General features: G+C 39.3%; 1 protein-coding gene across 4 annotated transcripts in view; it reads right to left on the reverse strand.

Moving 5' to 3' along the window:
* The window catches only part of CYRIB (CYFIP related Rac1 interactor B), a 97,338-nt gene that overhangs the window by 39,867 nt on the left and 32,889 nt on the right, over window positions 1-24,582 (reverse strand). For all 4 annotated transcript variants that reach the window (XM_030226872.2, XM_030226869.2, XM_030226874.2 and 1 more), the window contains exon 2: window positions 2,809-2,887. The gene's annotated coding sequence lies outside the window, so the exon portion shown is untranslated. The remainder of the gene's footprint in view (window positions 1-2,808; window positions 2,888-24,582) is intronic.

Genomic DNA, 24,582 nt, shown 5'->3' on the forward strand with positions numbered 1-24,582 from the left:
TAAGACACACTAAGGGATTTGCACGAAAAGACTGACATTGTTACTGAAGAAGTTTTAAAGATTCTTCACAAAAGGAAGCAAAACATTTAAAGATGTGTCAGCCAGACAAATATTACTTTCATAAGAGCTATACAAGCCACAACAAAGAGTTCTCAAAATTAATAAGAAAATGGCAGGTATGCATTTGCTTTCTCTTTGTACATAATAGTGAAGGTGTTTTCATATTTATTAAAATTAGCATAAATGAAAAACCTGTTAATCCACCCACAATATCAATGCAATATCAGTACTGGAACAGAGACTTCACAACATGTTAATCAGTTTGTTCAAAACATCTCCCATCATCATTACAGGGGAACAATTCTAAGTTGCATGGAAAGATTTTTAAATCTTCAAGCACGCAGACAAGTTCAAGCTGCATGTAAGAGATAACACTAAAAGGAGAGTGAATAATTATCAGAGATTATATGTGAAAGCAGAAGGCAATTATTAAGATCTTTCTGAACAACTGATACTCTGGAAAAAGAATCCCATACAAGCTAAGTTAGCATAATGAAAAATAGCAGCTAATACAAGAAAAATAGGGCAAACACTGAAATGTTACTCAGCCTTCAGTGTCTGTGATAATGGACAGTTGAAATATCTTAAGCAAAAGAAACACCACCTGGATAAAATGGGCATGCACATCTTCCACAACCATTTGGGCTGGTCTGCACCACATCAAGGACCAGCTGGGTTAGAATTTTTATCTTGGCACTAGTCATGCAAGACCCAGACACAGACACACTCTGTCCCAAGGGATGCAGCACCCACGTGTAACATCCTCTCTTCGGCACAGTCCCAGAGCTGGGGGCCTGTGCTGAGAACCTGGGTCAGGTCTAAAACACAGTAGAGCTCAGCAGGCTCTCAGTTCCTGCCTTTCCAAATCAAAGTTACTGCTGGAAACAGTGAAACCAAGTTTCTGCAGCACTACCCCAAGCTAAAAAAGACTTACTAATCCTAAAGGAAATACTGAATTAAGATAAATACTTTACCACAGCTGCAGACAAAGAGCTACTTCACAGAACTACCCCGTTTCACTCAGCATGGCCATCCTGTTAGACTTCTCTCTCCGAGAGAGATGGAGAGATGATGGGCTGGAAAAGGAAGCCAAAGTAGGGAAAAAGACAGAAGACTTCAATTCTAGATTTATGAGCTTTTCAGTCTTCTGTACAGGGCAAGCTATGCACTCAAATTTCGTGAAAGACACACATTACTTATTCACATCATATACAATCAGAATAATCCAAAGTATTATCCTAAAAGTTACTATCAGATAATGATAATGTGGTTCAAACCTTATGGTGGCAATACAGTGCTTTGGTACCTCAAATGGTGGCACACTACATGCCAGAGATTTTTTCTCCTGTAAGCTGAAGGTCATACACTTTCAAACCCAGTATTTAGGAATGAGTCTCATATGTATTTTAGCTTCAGGAACTGTAATTTTAAAGGCAACAAAACTCTTGAAATTACCGCTCAGAAATAGCTGCACTATGAAAGTCATCTTTATATATTAAAAAAAAAAAGACTAAAAAAACTTTGTTTTTACTATATCATTCTGACAGATGCACATTGCTGACTACTATAAGCTTTCAAAACTTTCCTAACATTAATCTAGGTTTGGCAGAGTAACCAAACCAAGCATTTGAATATTCTCTGCAACAGCTACACAAAAGAACTTTATAAAGTTATCCTTGACTGCTTATAAAATTTAGGCAAATTAACTGGCAAGTGAAGATTAATAAAGCATCTGTAAATGCTTAAGTCATGAAAGCTTAATGTTTTCTTCTTGGCTAGGATGTGCTTCTTTCCATGTTCTTCCTTGAACACAGCCACATCACCCAGTTTGGGCAAAGAACCCTCTCTTGACACAAATTTAATCAGCCCTGCAGCTCAAGTGGCAGCAGTAAACAGAAAGGTAAGATCCAAGCTTGATGGAAAGTGTATAGGAAGGTGTAACTACAGAGGAAAACTGCTACTTCATTTACAGTATTAAGTAATTGAGAGGTGAGCAGTAATTCTGGTACCAATTATCAATATGCACATGGTTTACCTATGTCAAGACATTCCAATGTCCTAAATTCTCAGGTGCAATATTCTAGCTCAACATCTTCTTAACTTAAGGACTGGCAAACTGCTATAAAGTGGTCATAGCTCTTCACTGATGATCCTATTATTGCTCTGTACCCAGAAGCAGCCTGCACATGACTTGGTATGTCTGGGAATCACAAGACATCCTTAGTTTTACTATCCTACATTATCCTCAGTGAAAATTAGGCCTCAACAAACATCCATTGAATAATTACAAGCACATTACTGGCATCTTCTAAAGCATCTGGACTTCTGTAAAGACTTCCCTTTGTCTCTCTCCAGACTATGAAGCACTATATTTGAAGTTTCACTGTTTGCACTATCACACTTCAAATAGTATTTATACAGAACACAGTACAGACACATCGTATTTGTCTCAGCTAAAAAAGCAAACAGACTATGTCTAACATGTCATTACAGGGAAAAAAAAAAAGCAACAGTCTTTTTTCTTCCATTGAGAGAGCAGGAATTTAATCAATTTGTATTCCAATTTAAATGCCCACACATTATCCACTGCTACTGAGTCTTTTGTCTGGTGAGCTACAGTTAGAAAGAAAAAATGTTGCATGAACTACCTGCTTTCAACAGATCAAAATACTTTGTATTCCTTGGCCTAAAATATTACAGAAAACAAAGAAATATTCAACAAGCAAAGAAACCCAAGCAAGTGTTTACCAGTTAGTAGTATCTTCTTGCAGTCTTAACAGTGAACTCCCTTCTTCAGATTATTGATGCAGCAGCTCGTCCTCACAATCTGAAAAAACAGAAGAACCCCATTACACATAAAAAATACATGGTATTTCAATCACATAAACCAGTGCCAGGGGTAAATCAAAGTTAATCCTGCAGTGCCAAGGAACCTACATAATCCTTTAGGAATGCAAATGAGACATGCAGAATTCAAAAACACTTGGTGATTTTATGGAAGTGACATTACAAGCAAACAGAGAAGCATCCTCACAAACTCTTCTGTGAGTCAGTAAGGCTATTAGCTAGCCATGATCACAAGCATCAGAAATAGAGCATTGCAGCTCAGCATTACCGAGTTAAGTTACATATAGTTACAGCACAAAAAATAGAGCATTACATCTCTGCATTACGGAGCCGAGTTACACATAATTGCAGCAGAAAAAAGTAGGTCTCAGTTCAAGCTTTATTTACAGTGCCACATACATTGCACACAGGGAAAAGCACTTCACTGCTATGGTTTTCACCAGTTAAAGATAAATGCCACAAATAGAAGTTTTTACCTATCTGGACTTCTCTAGGGTTACTAGGATTTTCTGCTTCAAAATTAAGCTTCTGGTTTAGAAAAATCAGTATTTGTATGATCAGACAAAACAGCATTTCCTATGGAAATGCAGCACTGAGAGATTCCATTGCAAGCATTTGGAGGGTATTTCAGCTCATTTGGAGTAGATTTATATAGCAAGTAGCCAACCTTTTTTAGTACAGTAACTGGGTGATGAACTGCCCAGAACTGATATCTTTCTGTTGTGGTGAAAGGTTCATAAGTCTTTTCCCCTTTGGGGTTTTGTAGGCTGCTCCTCTTTCAAGGATTTCAGCTAATTTAAATATTAAAGTGTTGTCACTTAAAGTGTCTCCAGTAAAACCACTGCTGCTCTTGCTTCAGGTATTCCTGGCACCAGAATCCTTCTTTTTAGTATCTCACATCTCCAAGTTTCTTTAAATGGGGTGGTCTTCCCATTTTGTCCTCCAATTCTCTTTCTGCTTCTTAAAGCAAAGTCAAGCATATTCTGCAACATGTCTGTTTTTAGCACAAGCTTGGTTTAGAAATATAAAATCCCTGTCATGTCATTTCAAATCCAGCTGAAGAGGCATGAAATATTCAGTGTTAATTTGTATTTAATCAGCTATCAGCAGTTCTTCTTACATCAGGTAATCCTGATTAATGGGCATTTAACAAAAATATGTGGCTTTGCAGTTAAATATATAATCACAAACACCATAACATTACTGATTTGCCCCAGCTTGGGAAGGGTGGAGGGAAGAGGAAGAGTTATAAAGCATTGAGGATGGGGAACGATTTTAGTCACAGTGAAAACTACCATCCAAAAGGTGCCACTCTTTGCCTCCTGCCCTCTCTGCAAAGGGAAAACCTGCAATCTGAGGAGCACAGCTAGGAAAAATGGCAAGGACTGTGAGATACTATGCCAAATATAATGGCCAAATAAAACCAAGGGATCCTATCCACAGCTACATCGAAGCATGTAATTGCAAATGACAGCTGAAAAGCAAAACCAAAAAAAGAGTAATATTAACTAATGATAACTTTTGCCAATTTGTTTCAAAGAAGTACCTAAGATAAGCAACTGCCTGTCAAGTTCATGTGGTTTTTTTTCCCTGCAAATGTTGTAAGAAGCACTATTTTTCTTTCCTGCAGAAGGGGAAATATAAAAAACACCCAAAACACATTCACTCCATTAATGCACAGGCTTTGTTTAAACAATTGTTCCACCACCCTATTCAGTCCCTCTTGCCAGACAACTGTATAGGTTAACAATTATCTTATAAACTGAATGGAAGCCATAAGATCCTCTCATTCATGCTGCTTGGCAAGCACACAGCAGAGCACTTCCATCACTGCCTACAGTCCATAACAGAATTGAAAGTCTTGCTGCCTGAGTGACCATTTAAGAAACTCAACAAGTTCCTTCAATACACTCAATCAAAAACACTTCCTTCTACCCTGCTACACGGCAGTATGAAAAGCTTCTTATTCAGTACCAAAAATTGATTTTTTTCAAGCATGATTGATCATTTCATTAAACAGGAAAATTGTTATATTTCTGCTGTTCCACTGTCAGGACACATGGCATCATGTTGACAAATTTGAATGATTAAATCTCCTTTTAACTACTGAAATAACAAGCAGGTTTACTGAAAAGAATACCTAAGCTCACTGGAGACCCTTCTGCCCTCTCCAGTCCTGCACTGCTCCCACTCCTGGCTGCTCAGCATTTCCTGTGCTGTAGTTCCTCCTCCCTGACAACCCATTCCTGCAGCCTGGCTTCCGGAGAAAGTGCAGCCAGTGCCAGCAGCAATTGCTGTGGGGCACTTCTGGATGGGAGAATCCCACCTGGCAGAACTGCCATATGTTACAGTGGATTGAAGAGATGATGGAAACATCCAGAAAAGCACTGGAAGCACATCATCTGCCAGCACAGGGCAAAGAATTAAGCCTGGTGTGATAGGAGGAACTGGAGAGGAAGGAGGCTGCTGCACTGGAGCACTGCACACAGCAAGGAGGACACGGCTGCTGAGGGGGAAGCACACACAGAAAAGCTGCAGAAAACATGGCCCCTTCAGAAGATCTCTACAGCTTTCAAGGCAACAACTCCTTATATATGATCTAGATTAATCCCATTCAGTCCATAAAACCTGTCAAGAGAGATTTATTTTTCTTTTTAAATAACACATCCCCAAACTGTAACCTACAGCATAAATAGCATAGCTGAGAAAAACCACGTTAGCTGCCATCTTAGTTTACAGACAAGATTTGTTCACAAACTAATTTTCTTTACTTCAGTAGACCTTTGTGGAGTAAATTAACAGTGTTTCTTTGACAGGCTAATGAGAATAGCAGGTGAACCACAAAAGAGTAAGCTCATTCCCAGGAGATATCCTTGCCTGCCCTCCAGAGACTGTGCTGGCACAGCTTTGTAGGATGATGAATTCAAAAGAAGGAAGCAGACAATAAACCTACTTGTTCCTGCTAAATTAGGGAGCCTTCACCTCTTGATGTAAGCGACCATCCCTTACTTCATTAGTTTTGTCACTTTAGGGGAAGGTGGAATTAGCACAGCACCTGATTAAATCTTGTTCTCCATACAAAATTCATGCTCAAGAAGACCATTAACCATAAAGATGCAAAAAGCTTTCTGTGAATTGCACAGTGTTTGCTCTTCCCTGGGTACATGTTTCAACAGGCAGTGGCACAGCAAGTGCTTCTCAAGCCTCCAAGTTTCACACTCATTTGAGCTACAAGGAAGAAAACTTCTGAGAAATTTATTAATGGCTATGTCCTTAGGAGCAAAGGGTAAAGCCACTAACACAGGGCTTAGCTGGTTTTACTGAGGGATTCTGGGCACTCCATTCAAGACAGTTTGCTGAAATACTGAGGCAAAACAAGCAGTTATTGTCAGATATAGCAGTGCTGACATAGAGCTTCAAGTTAAACAATTTTGCAGTCTTTGCCACCATTAAAGCAAGCCTGACGCTTACAGGCCTTGTAAGGGCCATGTCAGAACTGGCTACATGTCTTCACAAGCAGGTAACAGGAATGACTCAGGGCTGAGACGCAGAGGGAAACTGATGCAGAGGTCAGTCTGTCCTTCAATTCTGCCCAAACCTTCAACTGCTGACCCAATAGCCCACACTCCAGGTCTCTGCCTTGCTCCAGTCAGACAATCACATCCCAAGGACACTACTGAAGTGACCATCTGGGGTGGCCTGAGATGCCATTTTATTTCCTCTTTATTTAGTAACCTACATAGAATCTTCAAAAGCCCAGACAAATGTAGATTTCACAACTTAACATGCAGGCTATTTCAGCTCAAAAGCTTTCTCTGAATTCCATTTAGGAGTAACTCCACCTAGCCTGTATACCTAACACTGTTGTGTAGATATGAACCACATTTAAAAATCACATAACATACATCATCTTTGCCTGAGCTTGATTTTGCTTAGTCCAAAACATAGAAAGCACAGGAGAGACAGTAATGTGGATTTAAGGTGATGTAGCCTCCCTAACACAGGCCACAAAAGACTGCTAGACACAACAGCCCATCTGAAATGCACAGTATACAAAAGGAGCTGAAGAAAAAATAAGCCATAAAGATCCATAAAGATAACTAAGTGTCAGAAGGCTTAGGGTACCTTACAAACAATTCTGGTGTCAGACCAAGACAGCACACACACACTGAACAGTCAAAATAACCCCTGCAGAGCTTCTGGCAGGCTACTCTTCATAGTAAATAGCTGTGCAAAAAAGAGGCAGAAAGGAAAAAAAAAAGCGTCCTACAAAAACAGGAAAACATAAAAATACCAGAACTCACTAACAGGTCCACAACAAGAAAACTTGCGAATTTAATATCCCACTAAAATGATACAGGCTACTTTTTTCCCTTATGAACATATTTTGTCAAAACTTTAATTTTCAGTTGAAAGAAGAAATTCTCCTGTGAGTTGAGGAATTGGTAGTCTGAGAACTATTCAAAAATCCCCAGATATTCACTTCTGCACAGCTGAGAAAGTAATCTGTCATTCCTTTATTTCCAGGACAGAAATTAAACCAAGTGTTTAAGATCAAATAATTACTCTAAAACTCAATAGTACAGCTTCAACTGTACATCATGCAGTTAATAACACTGATGCAAAGACACATTCCAAAGTTAAAACTATTTGCCTCCAGTAGCCTGCAGCTCTGCTTCCATATAACACTGGAGCACTCTAGTGACACCATTTTCAACAGCTAACTATTCCTTTTTTTTTTCATTCATCAGAACAGCATGAGTTACAGGACTTAAGCACGTTAGTCCTTACAGGTTTGAGCTGCAAATCCATTACTTATGGTTAAAAATGTATCTCTAGTATTTATTCATGTACTAGCAGCTAATTTGTGAGTAAATTAGGATCATCCAGTTAGCTAAGAGTTGCAAAGACAAAGATGGAACACACACATCACCTTCCCTTGTCCTATGGCAAACATTTGGCAGAGGTTTAAAGTATTATCAGCCCAACACAATGTATTCTCTGAAGTGTAATTTACCAAACAGAACACTGACCAGCTTTTCCTCCACTAATTACTCCAAAGTCATATAAAGGATTTCCAATTGTGAACACTTTCTCCTGTCAGACCTGTATTGCAGCTTTCAAACACTGGACTTGGTACTTCAAGCTCAGTACAGCAGCACAGTTTAGCAACTTCCCTGAAAAATACAGGTTTTCAAAATAACTAAGTATTACAGAAGGACTGACATTTAGTAGATGACTATCCTTATATTTTTTTGTTTTATTATTTATTAATTACAACTGGAAATAGTGCATGCTCCAATTTCAGTAGACTTTGCTCACATTGCAGAAGTTCTGACTCCCACCAGACTATTACTGACCTTCAAGCCCTAATTTACTCAGTTTCTTGGAGCTCAGGAACATTTATCTGCATTTACTACAAATGCAGCAATAAGAAGAAAGTAGCTCTTGTGTAAAAAAACAACTAAACTTAAACTGATAAATACTTATTCCATTTAGCCATACAATAAGCATATGCCTCTGTTTCAAAGACAAATGTGGAAGCAGTAAATATGCCAATCATTTGAATACTCTTATATTAGACAGGATTAAAGTTTAACTGTGAGCAGAGAAGAATGTATTTGATGCCAGACTTGAAATAACATGTTGAATATTTTCTCCAGTTCCCTTTTGAAACAGAACTACTCTTCTGAGAGTGACTCAAGTCCTAGAGTGACTCAACTCAGAGATGAAGAGGCAGGACACAGATGACATGTTCTCCAGATTAGTAATGGAGCAGGTTTCCATAGCAGGGTGAAAAGGGCAAGTACGTACAGACAGACTGGGACAGGACTAATCTTTTCCTATTTCTAATGAGAGGATGTTCTTGATAAATACAAAGGAGGAGGACAATTAATTTCATATCATGTAACTTACAGAAACTTGGTCAGAAGGGCAGAGTCCTTGTAGAAAGTCTGATAATTCTTATAATGAATGTCAGGAGCAGTTCTTTTGTCATAAAATGTTTTTGCCATACAGAGAAACAGGCACAAGGCACAACCTGGAATATTTCTTCACTCTCAAGTACAGATACCATAAATTTTTTGACCTCAGATCTCACATAGTGTGTGTTTTCTCCTTGGATACACAACACCCAACCAAGGCACTCAATGACATTATAGAAACCAGGAATTAACACATGGACTGATCGTCAGATCAGCCCTGTTTTGTTCTACTGCCTACAGAAGCACAATGAAAGAAGATCCTCCTGTGACCAGAGCCAGTGGACCAGTTCTGCTTTCTAAGAGCTTTAGCTGCTACAGTTATGAGCAAGCTACACAAACTCTTCAGTAAGTTAAGGCTTGTAATTATAAGATAGAAGCTCCATATTCTAACTGCAAGATCAGTTTAAGATCTCACTTGGACAGGGATCTGTCCTAAGCAAAGTCTAAACACAAAAGACTTTCCCACTCCATAAAAATTCCTTCTCACCAGGCTCTGTTGTGCTTAGTCTTTCCCGGATACACACCTGAAGCCCCAGTTTGTAACATGTCCCAGCTTCAGTGTCCTTCATATTCTTACTTAGAAAGTGTCCCAGCTTCAGCTGGGAGGGAGGCACGAGCCTGGCTCTCAGGCAGACAATCAATTTAAGACTCCTTAAATAGAGAGTAGAGTCAGGTGTCCCTTCTACCCATCATTATGCCAACAAGTCTGTAATTTAAAAATTCTGAAGGGGGAAGACAACCTAGGAAAGATGCTATGAAGCTCTTACTCTGGGTAGTTGGTCAATATATCCTTTTTTCCCCCCCCATTTTCTAATCAGCTGGATTTAGACAAGCTTGTTATCTAGTCCACAGAGAAGCAGGCATTAGTTCCAGCTCTTAGTGATGTTTACAGTACCTAACTTTATCTGATGAGTAAATAGTTTAAGCTCTTAGCTAAAGCATTCTGAATGATCTTTTCAGGATCCCATATTTGTTAAAAAAGAAAAAAAAATGAAACTGCAAAGCTTATGTTTGAGACCTTGAGTAGAAAGTCTCACTCTGACAAGGTTGTCTGTCGACTCTCAGCTTTTACATCCGCTTCTCACTACCAAGACATTAAAGGCAACTGGACTCCTGTTTCTGCACAGGAAATCTGATGAATTTTCAAGCCATTCTTACACTCCCACATCCTCTCATTTAAGAATGTACTGAGATAGCACAAGATCTTTGTTCAAAGGGTACTTGTAGATGCCATCATCTCCAGAGGCATTTTTCCTACATTTAATGTGCAACTTACAACCTCAGCCAAAACAGGAGCACAACAATTTTTTCTATATTACCCTGTATTTGGAGTAACAAAGGAATCATTTAAGAACAAGTCTTACATTTTTCTGCTTAAGCAAAATTACAAACTCCAATGCTCAAATATTCACACACATGTTCTAGAGATTGCAGCAAGGCAGCTAGTTCATGCTTTGAAATCAAACTTTACCCTGGAACAGAAGTCAAATAATAATAAAAAAACCCCAGAACAATTTTTTTTTTTTTTATTTAGAGATGTGTCACACTACAAAGCTTTTTTTGCCATTCTAAGGCTAGAAAGACTTACTTAAGACTAACAGATTCTGAAGAACCACTTTCCATGAAGAAACACAGCCACAAAACTCAAATCCACACATGAAGAAATGCAACTGTATCACACAAAACTGTGAAATCATGGCCAGCATAATTCTGGTAGACACAAAGTTGCTGTATTTAAGTAAAACTCCAACAACAGACATGCACACGTAGCAGCTTCCCTTCATCCAATTACCACTTATTTCAGGCACATGCCAGCACATTCAACAAGACAATCATCAGTACAAGCACTTCAAGCATCCTGAAAAAAGTCCTACGACCACCAACTTCAAGAGTATCACTGAAAACCAGGGATAAATTGTACTTGTATGTGTAACCAGACTTGCAATTATGGTACCTGGCTTCTACAGTCCCCAGATTTAGACCAGGGACTCCATCAAACCATGTGATGAGAGAGTTGCTCTACAGGCAGAGCATGATTTAGGCTGCTTGTCCATGAGAAACCCACAGGGCCTTTTAGCACACCATGCAACCAGAGCATGGGCAGTGCCACACATCAGGTTAATGTTCAACCAAACCAAAAGCAGAGGCTCCAGAGCTCCTCAGAAAGGTGGGAATGGGAAGAGCGTGACAGGAATTGTGTGCTGGAAGCGCAGCACGAGCTCCAGCCTGGAGAGGTCCAAAGGGAAGCACGTGCACGCACACCATGGATGTGTAACTTCCAGCAAGGAGCTGCATCCATCACATGGTGCTGCAGTGCTCACCTGTCCAAGGACTGTGATTCAGTGCCTACAAGGTGTGTTGGATGTAGTACAGATGCAAAAGTTAATTGCACACCACAATGTGTCTGGCTGCTGACAGAAGTCTTACACACACAGACAATTAGGAGCACTCAGAAAAATTAAAGCATCTGCTCTAACAGGACTGACTGAGCCTTGCTGGCCTCGCTCAGTACAACTGCAGAAAGCTCCCGTATCTCTCTCAGAAGGAGTCTCAGAGTAAGTAAAGCTAGTTAACTTTCTCAATGTTTAGTTTGAGGGTCACCATGCCCAGCATGGGCTAAAACAAACATTACCTACTATGGAATTATTTGTATTGCCATTCATGAACTCACACGATTTATCAGGGACATCTTATGTGGCAAAGACACTGCCAAAGAACTGCATGATTTATGGGTGTTCTTATAGCAGAAATCTCTTATAGCAGGACCTTTCCAACAACAGACATTTTCCAGCAATCTCTGAATACTGGAATGTGACAAAAACAAGACAGAGGAAGTATGAAGACTTACATAACGATAAATCTTGTTAATAAAGATATGCTTCCCACTGTGGCTGAACTAAAAAATTTCTTTTGCCTAATGGTGTTGTCATAAGCACCAAAGAAAGCTCACTAACAAAAGGAGGGCTGACTTCACAAAGAGGAGTGCAAAACTCTTTTGCATGAAAAAGAGGCTTCCAGGAGTCCTCTTGTCTTTAAATAAAAAATAATCTGGTTTTCAATAATTTAGTAACAAGACAAATATTAATTTAGTCATTGTCATATCACTCAAATATAGAAATGGATGTTGGTCTTCGGGGCCTCCATCTCATTTTTGTGCAAACTGTTATTTTCTTAAAAATACAAGTATCAGCAAAAATAGTATTAAAAACAAAGCCACCAACAATGACTAAGATCTTTCAGATCTGAAAGTATGAAAAGTTTTCACTTGGATCTACTTTCAGTTAATGTGTCACTGCAGAGAAACTAAAGGAGTCCCATATCCTATTACTAACTTTGTTTCTATTTTATAAACATGTTTTATGAGGAGTCATTCAGCTACAGAAACTCAGTCCTGTTGCTGCAGCAACTAGAGAAATATGCATTTGATCCCTGTTTTTTACTATGACTTCCTATTTGCTTCCAAGTAATTAACACTGCCATACCTCAGTTCCTTATCTTATCTTCCTTCATGATAAGGCCAAACATTCAACACTAAGAGAAGGACTTTAGCCAGGTGTGTTGTCTTTGAATTCTGCTACAGCAAGAGCTGCTAAGGGCAGCAATGGATAAAGGCATAAGCACAGAAGAGGCTGTTTAGTGACTCTCCAGGCAGTCAGTGAAGATACTCTACGTGAAGCACACATGCAGAATACCTCAAAAATCTCTGCACTACATCACATTACAGACAGAAGTTGCTGAAGCAATACAGACTCCAAAAATCAGATACTGCACTCCTATCCAGCAAAGATATTAATGTTAAACTCTCATCCATCAGCCTGAAAAATAATGGAAATTACTGTTTTACTGCTGAAAACTTAAGCTTCTTAAGCCTTTAAGTTAAGGCCCTACAGACAGTAAGAAGTTAACTTCTTAATCATTTGAGACAGTCCAGTCTAATCCTGGACATAAACAGAAACTTCACTTGTTATAGTGAAATACACGTTATAGTTAAAAAAAAAAAATCTTTTATGAAGACTATTTTCAATTATAAAATCATTCAAGTGTTCCAAACTGCTGATCAAACTAGCCTTTCACAAAGATAACAAAAATAATTTCAAAAAAAAGGAAAAGATACACATGTGCTTTAGGGGAAAAAAGTTTCATCCAGATCTACCAACTTCAACACCGGCTACTGCTGGATTATCAGAGAGGAATGTCATAATATGTCCTGTAGTTAGAACTCACTTCTTAAAAAACAACACTGAACCTACACTGGGACCATTTCCTAAGATGAAAAATGAGCGTAAATGCACAATTTGCATTTTAGTAGGTGTATTTAATTTACAGAATAAGCTGCTCCCATGGAAGAAGCCTTCAAGCAAAAGAAATTTGTGCTTAGACCATTAACAAGATTCACAAATTCTATCCCCTCTCATAAAACAGGAGTCTATAACAAGTCTATAGAACTAGTAAAGAATAAACCACACTGGGAAAGTAAAAACAGCTTTTTGTTTTGCTAGTCAGCCAGACTATCCTCTGTGATCATGAACACCATGCTTATGACAAAACAGAGAAGTCATTAAGGAGTTCATGAGGCCATGAAAAACATTCTCAAGAGCCAGGCAAGGAAACAAGGATAGTTCAGAAAGGTGGCATGTATAACTCTGGTTCCATGTCACATTCCTAACAGATAGCAGAGGTCATGAGCAGCTATGTTCCTCTGCCTACTCTGAAACCAGCAAATACAACATATCACAAGAGAAGATACAAAACCTGTAACTTCAGGCACACAGACCTTGCCCTAAAAGGTATCACATCCTGTTAATACCGAAATACAACAACAAGAACTAATTCACTGAGAAACCTCATTTTTGAGGCAGTTTCTGAAGCCCCATGTGCTGCCTTTATGCACACACATGGCACCACAAGAGCAACACGTGGTAGGAAAATAAACTGAGAGGAAATAATATCTTCCTTACCTTAAACTCTTGTACACACTACCAAAGTTTTGATTATCATAAGGAATTATCAAACAGTATTTTACAGACTTTTAGTTTTTTCCACCAAGCACTCTGCCTGGAATGGGAAAGAGCTGCTTCAGCAGTCACTTATGTCAAGGATCACTGTTCCAAAAAGGTACAGTGGGGTAGTGCCAAGCCACTGAAGCAGATTTATTTTAGAAAACAGAGCTATAACTTTTCTACTGGACAATAAAAGCTACTGCTTAAAGGCAGTGATTCTCAACCCCCTTCAAACTGCAGCTCTTCCTACTTTTTGTCATAATAAGCCCTACCTGTGCCAGCCCAAAGGCAGAACACTGACTGTACTTCCTCTGAGATGTGTGACTGCAAGAGCAGGGGAATGGCAAGCGGCATCATTCCTCAGCACACAAACTCCAGCAGAATTACATCACACACAGAGCGACACAGAAGTTCAAAAGATCCACAAGGTGAAAAGAAGTGTACTTAAGACCAGATGGGGACAAAAAAGGGGTGGAGGAGAGGGACAGAAAAAGATACACAGCCAGAAATCAGCCCACAGATGGCTATACCTGATACATTCTACTCTCCAGAATGCTGCTGTTGATGGAAACTTTCCACTGTAGTGACTGCACTCTGGGCTCCCACAAAGCTGCTGTCTTGTACCCACAAAAGAAGGACAGCTCTAGAATTTCTGGTTTAAATTGAATTAATATTTCATACCATCAATTTTATGACTGTCAAAGTTTTCCATTGCAAGTCCTAGTAAGTAAATAAAATGCTTAAATACAGGCTATACATTTTGCATCTTACACTACTTCAGATATTTACAATGGGAAAAAACTATGAGGCAAAGAACCCTAAACTTCATGCACTCTTTACATAAAAACTGCTCTAAGTTACACTCAGCTACATCAGCACTCTTCCTAAGTTAACAGAGAGAAACATGCTCCACAGAGAGCAACAAAACAGTTTAGTGTTTTAACCCAAATCTATTGCTACCTTTCATCAGAAATCAGAGTGCCACAAAAGCTTTCTTAACTATGAAATATTTTGAAAGCTTGAGTATTAATAATGCTTTAATGCATTCTATTATCTATGTGACTGTTCATGACTTTGGATCTGCCATCAAGCTGCCTGCTCCCTCACCATCACCAGGCTTCCCTGGCGTGCAAGCATTGTTATCAGGCATATTCAAATCAGTAAAGCACTCAAGTGTTGCAACACAGTTTAAAGTCAACACCATAAACACCATTCCCAACATGCAAATTCATAGCTTTTAGCCTTCTCCTTAGTGTGCTGAAGAACAAAAAACTTACTTTTGGCCTGTTTACTCTTTAAAAATGCCTAGCTGGATATTGAAATAGAAAATGAGCACTTCTGAAATGACTGACCTCTAAGACTTTGCTTCCGCTTTCAAAAACTCTAACCAAGTCTACTTTTCCCTATTTATAGAATTGATACTCAGAGGCTAAAATAGACACTATTAAAAAGCAAGCAACTCCAGATCCACAGCTTAGTTAAGAAAGACAAAAAAAATGTCTTACAACTATGTGAGGAGAAGAGACCAGGCCAAATAGTACAAGTCTGGGAGAAATCTCTGTATATGGAAGTAAGCCTCTGGGCATATTATTCAAATATGAATAAACTTTGCACTTACCTGAGGGGAAAATGAAGAAGCATCTGCAGCTACCAGCCTTGTTCTTATAAATCTCTTAACTCAGAGCTACTTCAAACATTAATTTTTACAGTTGTACTCTATCACAGTTAAGAGCAGGCAGGCTTTCAGCTCACCTCTGTAACTTGACTAAAAGGGGAAGTTAAGCAAGTTCCAGTATCACTTCAGTCTAGATTAACGCACTTGTACTGTTAAAGATTCTTTAATTTACACTGTCTCTAGGTAGCTATAATTACAAAGAAATGCAGAAGAGTATTCTTAATTGACAGAGAAGTCTTGACAGTTTGTTCTTTTCCATGGCAGAAAAGAGATAAAAATCAAGGAATGCCATTTCTAAGATGCTTTCATTGAGGAGATAGCATACAAACATCTAAGGCAATTTTGTGGTACATATATGAACAGGCAAAAGAAAAGGTTCAATACCTCCTTGGAGGTGAAGGGAGTCTCCCATTATAAAGTACATACAAAACTAATATTAAACTGGCACAACTGTACAGAATTCAAAGGCAGGCATCAGGGCAATCAATCTCATGTTACTCCTGAATCACTCTGACAGTGAAGATTGCTTGTGACAAAGATCACAGGATTAAATTTATCTCAGAATTTTTATTTAAAGCATTTGCCTTCACAACTTTGATGGGAGGATATCCTATAAAAGGTATCTGAAAGACAGTAAGTGGCTCCTACCTTTAAGATCTGTTCTGTCATCAGATCTGAAAATGCCCAGTTCTCCTCCCAACAAAAATAAGGTTACTGGCCTGAATTACCAGCTTTTTCTTTCTTTGAAAAACATCTAAAAGCAGGAAGGATGCCGGAATTTCTTAGGACAGTTACAGACATAACCCATTCAGGTCCTCACAAGTAACTTGTCACTGACAACCATTTATTGAGATTGGATTAGTAAGAATTATTGCTACTTCTTTACAAGCCTGATACTGTCAGAGGAAAAGCCTTGAGATAGACGGTTTTGAGACTTAAAACCACTGAAATTGAAAATGAACATAATGAACTATAAACTCTGAACAGAACTTCTACAAATTTATTTAGGCTGAGAAGGAGCAACTGGACAGAGGTAGTGATAGGAGGCAATATTAACCACTTTATCACAAGCCTGCATTTTCTCCCAGGGGAGACAGGAAGACACATCTTTTATTGCTGTACTGCACAGAAAGGTTAGCTCTGAGAAAGCAGGAAATTTTTAAAAAATTATAAAAATCAGGAGGGGGAAGGCTGTCATGCCAGAAACACAGTTAAAGCCATGCTGTAAATGATGTAACTGTTTCAAAAAAGCAGCTGTAGTTATAGGTTATGTAGCAGCCTGCCTTTTCACCAAAGTCAAAATTCCACCAATGTCCGTGATACAACAGAGGAGTTCTGCCTGTAAAATACTTGCAGGATTTAATATCTGTATACACTTACACCTTTCCACCATCTAACCATTAAAGAATCTCAACTTGTTTACAGATTAGAGTTAAAACTGCAACTTTCATCAACCATGTTTAATTCCAAAGGCATTGCCATTCACACCAATGCTTCAGCCTAACTCCAATCCCAAGCACACACAGCCCTTGACACAAAAAGCATGACAGTCAGTCAACACGCTGCAGTCACATACCCAAACAGATTGCAGTTTTACTTTTCATGTTTATTCAACACAATTCCTCCCAACTCCTAAGAATAAATCAAGGTTTCTTTCCCACTGGCTTTACTCTTTAAAGACTGCAACACCACAGAGACTGTCAGGTATCAGAAATTCCCCATAAAACTCAGCTCTGCCACCATGAACACTTACATAGCGAGACTGTCTTATCTTCTGAGTTTACACACCAGAGATTTATTATCAGTTGAGTTTTAGCTTGGTTTCTCTTCTCTTTTTTCTAACCTTCATACCTATCTAAGCTATCTGTTTTCTAACCTATCTTTCATACAGCTGAGCCTAGACCTCCTACTTAACCTCACTTCAAGCTGTATCATGGGAAGAAAAATACAGTCGATTCCCATGAGAGAGTTTTATACGTAGATGTCTGAAGTCAGGTCTAACCAAGTGGTGCCTAATGAATACTGAGATAAAAAGAAGAAAAAAGTATTTTTTCCTTGTACAACATGGATAAAACAGCAAAAAGAATTTGCTGGTATGTGTAATTTTTTTTTTTTTTCATTTCCCCAGACACCTTTTCCAGGACTGTGTCAGTTACTTAAACAGTAGCCAGCAAAATGTGCTGCCATGCAGTTGGGACAGCCATCATCTCCTGCTCAGCTTTACACACGTGCACAAAAAGCTGCTACTCAGCAATCAAAATCCTTATAAGTTGGAAAAAAGTCACTTACAAATACTGCCAAATTATTGTTTCAGTTACATGCACAATTTATATCAGTTTTATACTAAGACACAGTTTAGAGTCTGTGTTTCTTTGAGAATATGACACAACAACAAAGACTGTGATTCCCAATTTTATTTAAACAGAACAGTCTGTCAGAACTCTCCGTGAGACCAGTACTTAACACAAATTTGCTTTGAGACAACAGGTTAGTAAACCAAGGTCTTAAATAATGGCTACAGTGTAGAGACATGTCACATTTGGAACAGATTTCTGAAAGGATCAGAAGTACAGCATTGGTTTGAAAGAAATCTGATCCTGGAAGGATGTCCTGCTAAACTTCTTGGTAGGACTTATGTTTAGCATGAAATGGAAATCAACAAAATCTTGGATCTTAAGGATATTCCGTAACTGCCAGCAGTACATATGCCTACAGTTTCCCAAGCTACTTTCCCTGGCAGCACAGAGAATATATAAAGCATAAAAAGTATGACTTAAACTCTAGCTTTCCTTGACAACATGTCATTTACTGCTTCTGATGGACTTCAGATTAGGCCAAACTGTTCATCATTTTTAGCTGGAGAAAAGTTCATTTTAATTCTCCCAGTTGAGAAGATTAAACTATGTGTTTATGCAACTACTGCTTCTTTCTTAATAGTAAAGGAGGACAAAAGCTACACAACAGATCAAAACATTCACAAGTCAAGAAATTAACTTGCTTTAAGTTGTTTTTTTTTTGATTCTGAACTACTCGACAGAACAGAAACAGAACTTAGACCATGAATGCATAAGGCAAAATCAACACACATCAGCAGATCAGAGAAACGTCTCAAAACAGATTTTCCCAAGCCATCACTTCCTGCCAAGAAGCACAGAATCAGAATGGCTTGGGTTGGAACAGATTTTTAAAGATCATCCTGTCCAACACCCTGCCATGGGCAGGGACATCTACTCAGTCAGCTTGTGCAGACCTGCCCCTGAATGTTACTAGGGATGGGGCATTTAGTGCCTCTCTTGGACAACCTGTGCTGGTGCTTCATTACTCTCACTGCAAAACATTTCTCCCTTAGTCTAAATCTGGCCTCTTTTAGTTTAAAACCATTGGTCTTGTGCTAGTGCAACAGGCCCATGTTGAAAGTCTGGCCCCATCTGTCTCACAAGTTCTCTCTGGGTGCTGGAAGGTGCTCTAAGGTCTCCCCAGGGCCTTCTCTTCTCCAGGCTAAATGACCTCAGCTCCCTCCACCTGCCTTTAAAGAAAAAGGGTTTCATCCCTCTGATTCTTTTTTGGGCCTCTTCTGCAGTCACTCCAACAGGTCCATGGCTTTGCTGGGCTGAGGACTCCTGAGCAGGACACAGTATCCCACATGAGGTCTCATGAGAGCAGAGCAGACGGACAGAACCACCTCCCCTGACCTGGTGGCTTGGCTGTGGGGGATGCAGCCCAGGACACTCTGGCTCTGGGATGCATGTGCACATTGATGGCTCATGTTAAACTTCTCATCCACCAACACCCCCAAGTCTTTCTCTCAGGGCTGCTCTGAACCCCTCCATCCCCCAGTCTGCATTGATACCAGGGCTTGCCTGGACCCACGTTCCAGACCTTGCCCTTGTCATTGTTGAACCTCATGCTGCTCTGGGCAGCAGCATACTCAGACACTGTGCTGCCCTCCACATCCAAGCTATTGGAAACCCAGCAGGAGACCTTCCACTGCCCAGAGAGATGTACTGGATTGCTTCTTGGTCAGCCAGGATGGTCCAAGGAATATCCCCATGGGACTGGTTCTGGCAAAGGCATCTCCCAGTACAGCACTGGCTCGCACTCACTGCCCAGAGCTGCTCACTGCTGACTAAAGCATCCCTGACACCTCCCACACTGACCTGAGCCTCAAGCAATTCAATACCATGAGGACAGAACCCCAGGAGATGTGATGGGGTGTAGAGACAGCCTTGTCACTGACCCAGCCTGGCAGCTGGAGAAGTGCGGGGAGAAAGCATAAAACACCTTTCCAAAACCACACAGGAAGTGCAGGGCTCCCTCAGCCAGCACTGGGGTGGGGGAATCAAAGCCACCCAGCAGTAAGATGGAGCTTGAGGGGCTGGGGATGGGTAGGAAGCTGTGGTGTAGTGGGAAGCTGGTTGTGCTATTTCATTTAAGTTTTTGCTGCACCTTTACTCTTCATTTTGTCATGTAGCATGCTGAACTACAATGCAGGCTATTAATGTCAGAAAAAGCCACCAAAATAGCTACAAAAAATCAGTTTACACAATATTTTAACTACCAACAGGAATCACTACAACTAAAAACCCTGAACTACATCTGGTAGGAGAAAAAACCACACTTCATGCAGCAATATCCATCAAGTTCTGTTTCATGCAGATCAGTATCAACAATTCCATTTTTATAGTATTCTCACAAAATAAAGAAAACACTACTGGCATGAAAAAGTAATCACAAAATAAATACAGGACTACTATCTTTATACAGAATTGTACAATTCCATACTAAACAATACTAACAGGGTAAGTGCAGCTCTGTTTGAAAATTACAGTAGCTGTTAATCAACAAGTATTTTCTTACTGCCCTTCTCTCCCTCCACTTTTAGCACTGTTACCATCACACAAACAAAAGAGGGAGAACTTGCTTCTTTTCCATTCAGCAGGTTAACCTGCTCCTCCTGCAGTACACAGTAGCAAAAAAAAAAAAAAAAAAAAAAAAAAAAAATCCAATTGAAGCTTAACCCAGTCACAAAATTTGGATTTGCAGAGCAGAAATGCAAACAAGTTGACTGATTCCAGTATGTAGGTGATGAGGGGTTTGATTAGAGCCCCACATCAGCAGCTTTAGAAAATCACCTTCCACCCTGAAAAGTGATACATGAATAATCATTCAGCATCTTTTGTAATGAAGACTTCAACAGGAATTATATGAGATCCTCACTTAGGGCTACTTCAGAAACAGCTCTCAAGGTACAGGATTTTGTATCTAGTGACCTTTAGCAACAAAAGGTGATTGGTTTCCCTCTCAGTGTCAAAAACATCTCACAATCAGTATCACAACAGCACTACCACTAGCTATAAATACACCGATTTTCAGCACCGATACAAGAATATGTAGACATCTTCTTATTTTAACAAAAGTATAAATTCAAGCATTACTTAAATTTGAATATCCTCATTGTAACGAGATATTTTTCATGGAATATCCTTTCTTTGTCTCAATACTTGCTAAAATACTAAGACAAAGAACAGCCCTGAGTTTTCTCTTTAAACGTTAAAGGACCTTGACACTGAGCACAGACTATTACCCATCGCACTCACATGTAATAAATGCAAATGGGTGTTTTTTGCACTGTATAAACAGTCAAAATGATTCACACGAAGTACTCACCTAGTCTAACAGCAGGTATTTAGGGAAATATCCCTGGGACCACTTCAGAGGTTATGCAAAGACTGCCTGAACTACAAGTTACCCCTGCACATTTGATATGAACATCTTCAGCCTCTCCAACCAATAGTGACAGCAAGTGCCACAGCCCAGTTAGGTACTGTATGAGGGGAGGGGAAAAAAACAGCCTGATTTATTTTACAGATTTTGCCTGATAGCTGGGTGCCAACTTCCAGTGTTGTGAAGAAAAGTTCCTGATTCTGTCAGCCAATGCTATATCATTTATTAAATATACCTTCACGACATTGCCTTTCAATTTCCTTAAAATCAAGGTCTAAGGTATTCAGTTTAGTAAACTACATTTACATGCTAAGATTTCCAACCACCTTACACATTAGCTTGGTCTATAATCAGCTTTTATAAAATGCAGACATATATGTTAGTTTGCTAGCCAGGAAACTAGGTCAGCCATTTACTGAAATCCATGCAGACACAACCTCTGCAAACAAGCAGAAAAAGGCAGTGATGGTATGGTAGGGTTTTGTTTGGTTCATTTGGACTCTTCAGCCTTTATTAGGACAAGGCTGATCTACAGAAGCTTCAAGGAATTTCTTTAATCTATTCCTGGATGACTGTACTTTTTCAAATGGCACCTGAACAGATCATTAATCCAACACTGGGCCCACAAGGTTCTTTTTCAAAGTCCATCTTCTGCTTCCTGTTCTGCTTCCATCCCAATTCACTGAAGGTCTCCCCTTGTTCACTCACCCTGTAGCTCCAGCTGGAGCACAACAGACCAAGAGCAAGAAGGTAGTGCAAAAGTCCTGGCTCAGCCATCAACCAGGTCTCAGCTGCCTCCCAAATACTTGTTCCTACTACCAGAGTACTGGGAATCACCACTGGCCTCAGGTGCCATGAGAAACTGCTTGTACGGTTGCGCAAGTCTCTCCCCTGGCCCAGAGGTAGCACCAGTCATGATTTGTTCTGACTTTTTTGAGGTTTTTTTTCTTGGGTTTTTTATTTATTATAAAACTTTACTTCAGTACATTGCCCATCCCAGCAGTCAGGGGACAACAAAACCAGTTACAAAAAAGCCATGAAGAAAGTATCTTTCCTGGGACTATGGACTAAGTTAAAAAAGTGGAATAAATAAAGACATTTTCTGTTCCTTAGCTAGCATACTGTTTAGACAAACAAAACTACCATAAACCAAGAAGTTTAATATTTATGATAGCAACCTCGGTTTCCAAATTTGTATTGAATGCAAATTTATTTTGGAACAACAGATGACGGGAATAATCATATTCAGACTTCTTAAGTGACAAAATGGTTAAAGTATCTATAAAAATGGAGAACCAGCAGTATGATCATCCTCCTATCCACACTTCGCCTGTTTGCACACCTTAACCCACCACCTCAAACTCTCCTCTCATACCAGCAAGGATACAGAGCATTTTGTTCCCATAACCAAAAAACATGGGGAAGGAAGAATGGGATTTGATACACCTTTGGACTGAGATGATTTACATGAGAGGGTAGGTTACTATTGTTGTAGTGACACACAAGATGTCATTACATGCAGTGTCTTTCCCATGAAGCCAGAACACTCACACTGCCGTGCTCTCCCTGTCATGCACAGTACAGCAGCTCTACAGTTACACAGCAACAATACAGAGACCCTTGCAAAGGTCTGCTCTAAGTTCAGAACAGGAGAGCAGCCTACATTTCATGTTTCCTTCCTTCTGCAAGGTTGAGTCACATCCTTAGGTCTCCTTTTAGAAAGCTAAAACACCATGGTAAAAGAAAAAAAAAATTAAACCCTTTAACAGAAAAGCCTTGCATTCAGGGGAAGATACAGAACTGCCAAAGGCCACAGCTCAATTCTTTGGCTCATCTTCTGCTGTGTCAGACAAGATAAGTGCACACCTTTTTTCCTGTTCAAAGCAAAACCTGATGCTCTTCACAGCCAGACAACTTTCTCAAAGGATTTCCAAGATAAATGAAAGGCGTTAACATTTATGAGTGAATAATGCAGACAAATTCCTCATTTGGAATACAAATTACTCTATTTACTGCATTTAAAATAAAATAAAAAAAACCAAACCCAACCACCATGGGAGAAACCAGACAGTTCAACTATAAAGACAAAGCCTTTTTACACAACAAGTTCAAAAGTATAAAATTAAGATCTGAATTTATTTCCTTTGCTCTATCTAGCACTTTAAATAAAATATTTTAAGCCAGGACTGCCAGAGATGAAACAGTTCTTTCCTTACTTCCCGTGCTCTACCAACAGCAACACCATTGGGCTAACATGGGTAAGTTCACTGGTTAAAACCACTACAAGCCCACAAGTTGTTTGTTTGAAGTCTGGACCAGTTTCACAAGCCTGTTTTGTGTGGCCCAACCAGTACACAGGCTGGGGCAAGCAGAACTGTGAACTTCGCTAAGTCCAAGCTTTAGATGACTACTTCTATTTATGCAATAGACAACTACAGTTCTTTTCATCACACTGAAATAGATGGACCTTTTCAAATCACCTACCCTGCACATCTGTATGACAAGAACAATTTAGCAACTGGGATTAGAGCATCTCACTGAACAAAAACAGAAGAAAAAAACCAACCAACCAAACAAAAAAATCTCAGATCAGCTGGTAGAGCTGTTTCTATTGCATACTCAATCTACTAATTCTGAAAAAATTATTTGCATATCCCAGAGTATTTAATATCATGTGTTTAAATATATATTTTATATTGATGTAGTATATTTACAAGTATTATGTAATAGAATATGCATAGTGAGTTAGAAGCTGGTCCGTGAGACAAATGCAAATATAATCATTTTCCTATAAATATGATAAGCAGACAGAACAGATCCCCTATTACCAGGCAAATAGACTAGATAACACATTTCCATCTTTTCTGTTCTGGGTAAGTCAAAGGTAACAATATTACTGTTTCAATCTTTATATGTGCTGCAGTTTTCTATAAACACAGGTTAGATAAAATACATGTAAGTCAATAGCAAGAGGTGCACATCTTATTAAGATGGGATAGTTCTGGGGCTGAACCTCCACAAGTGTTTTCCAAAAAAATTTCTTTGAAGTGTAGCTAGCTATTAAAACAACAATGCAGCATGTTTCAAAACCATGACCATACTATTTCTATTTAAAGATTAAATCAGTCCCACTTCATAAGGTACAGAGAGTTAACTATTTATCACAGGTGCTACAGGACAAGGAGAAACTATCACTAAGTTTCCAGGCTGAGGTCAGAGCTCCTGTGCCAAACTTCACCTACAGGCTTCTTTTTGTAAGCAACCTACAAAATTTGGAGGAGGAAGGATATTG

The sequence above is a fragment of the Serinus canaria genome, chromosome 2, assembly GCF_022539315.1.
Source record: "Serinus canaria isolate serCan28SL12 chromosome 2, serCan2020, whole genome shotgun sequence".
In the NCBI taxonomy this organism is placed as follows: domain Eukaryota; kingdom Metazoa; phylum Chordata; class Aves; order Passeriformes; family Fringillidae; genus Serinus; species Serinus canaria.